Below are 7,760 nucleotides of genomic sequence, written 5' to 3' on the forward strand. Positions count from 1 at the left end.
ACGCCGGGGGCACATCCTGCTCAGCCGATTGTAGCTGCTCAGGACTATGTAGCTCCTGCCATGCCAGATGATGCAGCGCAGGTTGGAGATGTTTGGTAGACTTCAGCCTCCAACCTTTAGTGGTGCAGAGGGAGAAGATGCCCAGGGTTTCTTGGATAAGTGTTAGAGGATGCTTCGCACATGGGTATTCTGGAGACTAGCGGTGTCACTTTCACTACTTTTTAGTTTTCTAGAGCTGACTTCACTTGGTGGGAGGCTTTTGAGAGGCGTAGGCCTGTTGGTGCAGCACCCCTTACCTGGAGGCAGTTCTCCATTTTCATTTTGGAGAAATATGTGACACATACTCGCAGAGAGGACATGTGCAGGCAGTTCGAGTGGTTACGTCAGGGGGAGATGAGTGTGACGCAGTATGAGATGAGGTTCTCAGAGTTAGCTTGTCATGCTATTTGGTTGGTTCCGACAGATAGAGATAGGATTAGGAGGTTTATTGATGGCCTCACTTATCAGCTTCGTATTCTCATGACTAGGGAGAGGGTGTGTGGTGCTACTTTTGAGGAGGTTGTAGACATTGCTTGTGAGATTGAGTCAGTTTGTTGCCAGGAGCGAGATGAGAGGGAGGCCAAGAGGCCTCAAGGATCTGGTATTTATCGTGGTGCTCTTTCGAGAGGTCAGTTTCAGTACGGCAGAGGCTATCCATTCAGGCATGCTCAGCCAGCTCGCCCAGGTTATTGTGGGGCATCATCGGGTCATGGTTTTGACAGTTCTCATCAGTGCCAGTCATCACTTAGTCCCTTCCAGCTTAGAGTTCGTCTCGCACTCCGTCAGTTCAGGGCTTTTCTATGCCAGGTGCATCTGCTAGTCATTCCGGTGCTAGGGGTTCCCTTAAGTCCCCATTTACAGCATCCGGGAGTTACTACGAGTGTGGAGAGATGGGTCATATATGGCGGAAGTGTCCTCATCGTCTTGCGGGTTCATCATAGTAGAGGAGCCAGCCATCGGCTTCAGCGCCGGTTAATTCATCAACACCCACCCAGTCAACTAAGGTGGGGGATAGTCAGCTAGAGGCCTTCCCAGAGGGGGAGGTCGATCAGGTGGTGATCCGGCCCATTTCTATGCACTTCCAGCTAGGTCTGATGCTATTTCGTCTGATGTTGTTATTACAGGTATTTTCTCAGTCTGCCACAGAGATGCTTCTATATTATTTGATCCTGGTTCCACTTATTCTTATGTGTCATCATACTTTTGCTCGATATTTGGATACGCCCCGTGAGTCTCTTATTTTACCTGTTTATGTATCTACTCTGGTAGGCGATACTATTATTGTAGACTGTGTGTATCGGTCGTGTGTGGTGACTATTGGGGGTTTGGAGACCCGAGTGGATCTTTTGTTGTTATGTATGGTGGATTTCGATGTTATATTGGGCATGGATTGGCTATCTCCGTATCGTGCTATCTTGAACTATCATGCTAAGACAGTGACATTGGCTATACCGGGTGTGCCACGGATTGAGTGGCGAGATTTGACTAATTATGTTCCCAGTAGGGTGATCTCATTCTTGAAGGCCCAGCATATGGTAGGGAAGGGTTGTCTTTCGTACTTAGCCTTTGTGAGGGATGTCACTGGTGAGACTCCTAGTATTGATTTTGTTCCAGTTGTGAGAGAGTTTCCCGATGTGTTTCCTGCAAACATGTATGGCATGCCACCGAACATGGATATGATTTTGGTATTGATCTGGTGCTGGGCACTCAGCCCATTCCTATTCCACCATATTGTATGGCACCAGCAGAGTTGAATGAGTTAAAGGAGCAGCTTCAGGAACTCTTTGATAAGGGGTTCATTTGGCTTAGTGTGTCACTTTGGGGTGCGCTGGTTCTATTTGTGAAGAAGAAGGATAGCACTTTGAGGATGTGCATTGATTATAAGCAGTTGAACAAAGTAACAATTAAGAACAAGTATCCTCTACCCTGCATTGATGATTTGTTTGACCAGCTTTAGGGAGCGAGAGTGTTCTCCAAGATTATCACCAGTTGAAGATCAGGGACCCAAATTTTCTTAAGACGACTTTCAGGATGCGATATGGTCATTATGAGTTCTTGGTGATGTCTTTTGGGCTGACCAATGCCCCAGCAACATTCATGCATTTTATGAACATCGTGTTTCAGCCGTACCTCGACTCATTTGTCATAGTTTTCATTGATGATATTCTGGTATACTCACGTAGTCAGGAGGAGCACGCGCAGCAATTGAGAGTTGTGTTGCATAGATTAACGGAGGAGAAGCTTTATGCAAAGTTCTCCAAGTGTGAGTTTTGGCTCAGTTCAGTGGCTTTCTTGGGGCACGTGGTGTCCAGTGAGGGTATTCAAGTTGATCCGCATAACATAGAGGCGGTTCAGAGTTGGCCTAGACCGTCCTCAGCCACAGAGATTCGCAGCTTTCTTGGTTTGGCGGGTTATTACCGCCGGTTTGTTCAGGGATTCTCATCAATCTCATCTCCCTGACCAAGTTGACTCAAAAGTGTGCTCTATTCTGGTGGTCAGATGAGTGTGACGAGAGCTTTCAGAAGCTCAAGACAGTCTTGACCACAACTCAAGTGTTAGTTTACCATCAACTTTAGGTTCATATACCCTGTATTATGATGCTTCGAGAGTTGGTATTGGGTGTGTGTTGATGCAGGATGGTAGAGTTATTGCTTATGCTTCTCGCCAGTTGAAGCCCCATGAGAAGAACTACCCTGTTCATTATTTGGAGTTGGCTGCCATTGTTCACGCGTTGAAGATTTGGAGGCATTATTTGTATGATGTGTCTTGTGAGGTGTTTACTAATCATCATATCCTCCGACACTTGTTCAAGCAGAAAGATCTCAATTTGAGGCAGCGGAGATGGTTGGAGTTGCTAAAGTATTTTGATATTACTATATTGTACCATCCGGGGAAGGCCAATTTAGTGGCCAATGCCTTGAGCCGGAAGGCGGTGAGTATAGGGAGTTTAGCATATATTCCAGTTGGGGAGAGACCTCTTGCAGTTGATATTCAGGCCTTGGCCAATCGGTTCGTAAGTTTAGATATTTCGGAGCCCAGTCGGGTATTGGCTTGTGTGATTTCTCGGTCTTCCTTATATGATCGCATCAGAGAGTGCCATTATGATTATCCTCATTTGCTTGTTCTTAAGGACAGGAGTTCAGCACGATGATGCCAGAAATGTGACCATTGTGAGCACGTAATTTTTGCTCTATGTGAAATATTCCTACAAATTAAAGAAATATATTTTTCCCAATTGTTTGCAATTTTATAGGATTTTTGTAGGATTTTTTTGGTTAATTGTTTGCATTTCTGTGCATGTTTACTTTTATTAAAATCATGAAAAAATACCATGCATTGCATTGAGATTTTGTTTTTATATTTTTAGGATTAATTAGTTAATTAATTATTTTATTAAGATAAAAATTACAAAATTGGTTCACTTTTACATTTTTAGCTTTTTAATTTTAGATTAGTAATTTTTCCCTTCTGATCTAGGAGAAACTAATTTTTATAAATATTATAGTTGGATAATTAGACTAATTTTACAACGCAGATTAATTTAGGATTTTTATTAATTAAAAAAAAGAAAAAGAAAAAAAGGAATTGTGAAAAAGGTTTGATTTAGCTTTGAATTTGGGCCAAATCTCTGTACCAAACCCGTTCAAACCAGGCCCAAAACCAAGCCACCCAGTCTAGCCCCCCTACATAGCCAAACGACCCCATTTCTGTTCCCTCTATCACAACCGTTGGATCATTATGATCCAATGGCTCAGAACAGGCCGTTCAATTGATCTAAAGCTGTCAGAAAATGGTCCCCCCCATTTTGAAACCCTCTTCACTCATCTCTATCCCTAACCCTAAAGACCAGCCGCCCTAAATTCCCCGCTGCCTTTGCGATCAACCACCCACCAGAAATCGCCTCACGGCGGTTCCGGTGCTCCAAACTTTCCCAAATTTTTACCAATCAACCTCGTCCCCTCCTCTTTCTAAATCCATCATCAACTTCCCCAAAAACCCCACCCAAATTCACCAAATTCAAATATGAGTTCAAGACCTAAAAAAACCTAAGTCTTCAAAACCACCCAAAATACACACCCCATGACCTCCACACCCCCTTTAACCCAAATCCTTTGCTGGGTTTCCTCAAAATCCCAGCCAAACCCTTTCAATCTCAGAATTTGAAGTCCAAAGAGAACCTAGTTGTGTAATTGTGCAATCTAATTGTTTGATTGGTTTGAAGCTCATCCAAATAGATTGTTCTTGACAAGAGCAATCAGTTTGGATCAGTTTTAAGCCAATTCGAAACGCAACAGAGCCTTGGCTTCAGCCCGTCTTCCTTGTTGGGTAATTCCTGGTCCCTCTTATTTTATTTATGATGTTTTGTTTGTTATAAAGTTAAAAAAAGAAAAAAAGAAAAGAAAAGAAGCAGTGTTTATTCCTGGTTTAATTCTGTTCAGTCATCTATTCTCTCCTTTTTCTTTTTCACATATGTTGGTCCTGCTTAGTTTCCATGTTTTAGGTTAATTATAGTATATTTTGGTTATGCATAGTTGAATCTGTTAGGTCATCATCTGAATTGTTTGTTTAATAAGGGTCAGCAATGTTCTTATATGAAATTCGTTTTGCTAAATAGTTTCTTAATGATTTTGTTTCTACCTCATGCTAGTCTAATTCGTGTTGAGTTAAGTTGTGTTTAGGATTAGTCAAGATTTTTAGATATTCAATACCCTAGGTTCAACATTTGGCAATAAAAATAGGATTTCAGATAAGGTTAAGGTTAGAGGCTTCTAGAATTTGGGGCAGCTGGCCCTATTTGGCCAGCACAAAAATACTGAAACCAATTAGAGGTTGGCAGCTATCCCAATTATGTTAGGAAGATGCCTTTAGGGGCTGTGTGAGGGAATAATTACGTATCATTCTATTTTTCAGCACATGGCATTGGGTTTCCTATAAGTAGAACCCCTCCCTCACTCTTAAAAACAGAGATTAAGACCCTAAAAATACCCAAAAAAACATTTTCTGCATTCCATTCAGTAAGAAGTTTGGCTCGAATTACTTTCTGATTTTTCTCTTAGAGCTTAAAAGGTTTTTCATGAGGATTTCTAGTTTTCCAAGCTGAAAATAGCTAGTTATTGAAGTTGTTTTGTTCTGAGTATCACTAATGTTCCTACTGCTGATCTCCTGTTATTGTTCACTTTGGTTGACTTCAAAATTTTTTTTTCTTCTATTGATGTATCTAGGTACCTTTATAGAACTTGAAAATGCAAAAATGAAGTTCTAATGTGCTGGATTGAAGTAAAACTCTAGATCTTCTTTCTTGTTTAATTTTTCCCTTTGCTTTTGCCTTTTGTTGTTTATAGTTTATTTGTCTAAGTTCTGTATTTTTTTGTAAATCTGATGATTCATTCTGGCAACCTAGTCACAATATTTGAGTGTTGAAAGTTAGAGTTAGATTTAGTCATTTTAATTTTGGCTGGACAGCTCCGCTATTCTATGTTTGTAGTATGTGGGACTGTGTTAAACTGCTGGTTGTGAGCTGCCATATGAACTTAAATGATTGAACACCCTTAGCATGTTTGCCATTACTGTTACTAATAGGAATACATGTTTATAGTTGGGAGGATATATGAACAAGTCCATATTAATAGGCCATACATGCTGAATTATTTTGTGTTTGGTTAGAGTTATGAATTTTATTATGCTTTTGATTTCAAATTGTAATAGTAGTAAAATGAATTCATGTGTAGGATATTGTGATGTCTGAATAAGGAAAATTCTAGGTTTGGGTATTGTTAACATAGTAGCATGATGAGGATTGGTCTTAGGATATACCTGTTTAATTTGTTAAAATCGCAAGTGATTTGGGCTGCAATTGGTTAAGAAGAATGTCAAGTTTCAAACGAGGCCTGATATAGGGCCCAAATCGAGACAACCTAGTCACGTTTCAAGTTGCGGCGCTTTAGCCTTAATTCAATTGTTTCATTTCTTTTTTGTTCTAGTTTGGTGCATCTTTTAATTTCAGGAGTTCATTTCATGAAGTTTGCCTCAAGCATAAATGAAACAGGTCTTTTAAAAAATCGAATTTGTCTTTAAGAGCCGGGCCCTATGTTTGGCCCAATTAAACCAATGATACCTTCGACTGATGCACCTCCACTGCTGGGCCTAGTCTCGATCCCAGTTTCTCTTTTAGGATCTAGACGTTTTCTTGGGCTACTGCAAGTCCAGAATATGTCCCAAACGATTAAATGTTTAAGTATACTACCACATGCATTCTTGTATTGAGCAGGTTTAGATTGAACTTTAATTTAAATTAAAATCCAAACATCTTTAGATTGCTCTAGTTAAGTATAATTTCCTTTAGGAAAAAAAAAATGAGGTGTGCCATCCTAGTTAAATCGCTTATGGCCCTCTTATTAAGTGTTATAACTTAGATACTAAAAATGATACTCGTAGTTTGCTTTAGGCAAATTTAATATATCATCGTGATTGTGGACATGTTCGCGTGACATGATTACTATTCTAAAAATGAAATCGGAGTATGCGTTCGCGCAACTTCAACTAAACATTCTTAATAATAATAAAGTGTTATTAATTGTAGACAGGTTCGCATGTCATGATTTTTGACATGCCAAACAATTGGGTACACGTACGCGTGATCTGTTTTAAGATAATTTCTTAATTAAAAGAGGCAAATGCACATAGGTTCTAAAATAAGTAATTAGACAATTTGATTAAACCAAGTATGATCAAAGAGACCGTGCTAAAACCACAGAACCTGGGAATGCCTAATACATTCTCCCAGGTTAACAGAATTCCTTACCCAAATATCTGTATTTTGCGGACCATAAATAGATTCAAACTTCCTCGATTCGGGATTTAACCGGGGACTTGGGACACCATAAATTATCCCAAGTGGCGACTCTATTTTTAATATAAATAATCCTGTTACGATTGTCACTTAAATTGGAAAGACTCCCTTTATATCCCTTCTGGGGGTAGAAAAAGGAGGTGTGACAGCTCTAGCGACTCTACTGGAAATAAGAAACCAGAATCACTGGTTCAGGGTTCAAGAATTCGAGCTTGTTAATATGATTTTATTTGGATTTATTTATTGTTGATATTACTGTATTTTGTGGACCTAATGTGCTAATTGCTGTTTATTTACCGCTTTGATATTGTTTGAATTGTATTAAAATGCCTTCTTATGCCACCCCTGTGAGTCTTCTAAAATGGTACACATGTTCGCGTGCCCCAATTTTTCTGTAGAAGTTATACAAAATAGAACGAGGTTGGGCCAGCAACAAGACCGAGTAGACTTTAGTGCTCCTGGTACGTTACCCCCTCTTCGGCTCGAGTTGTCTGCTCGGGTAAGCCAGGTCAAGAACACAACCCTAGGCTTAAACTTAGAATAACATAGCCTCATGCCGGATCCCTAGTAGGAACGTTTATTTGCATCATGTGCATTTCACTTTGGGGACTCAACACAGGGGTTGGGTCCATCTAGGACAGGTGTACCAAAAATAACAGACCATCCTGATGCATCCTACGTGCAATGTGAACATTTATTTGTTTCGTCTTGCATGTTGACCTGCTAGGAAAAGTAAATCAAGAGAAACCAAGACTGATGTAGGAAAGAAATAAAGCCCGGTTCTAAAAACCTCTGGTATTTGAAAATGTCCTGAAACTCTGCCGAAATTTTTCAAAAAAAAAGAGAAGAAAAAAGGAGTCAAGGAAAAAAA

This window comes from Nicotiana sylvestris, chromosome 8 (assembly GCF_000393655.2).
Source record: "Nicotiana sylvestris chromosome 8, ASM39365v2, whole genome shotgun sequence".
NCBI classification, from domain to species: domain Eukaryota; kingdom Viridiplantae; phylum Streptophyta; class Magnoliopsida; order Solanales; family Solanaceae; genus Nicotiana; species Nicotiana sylvestris.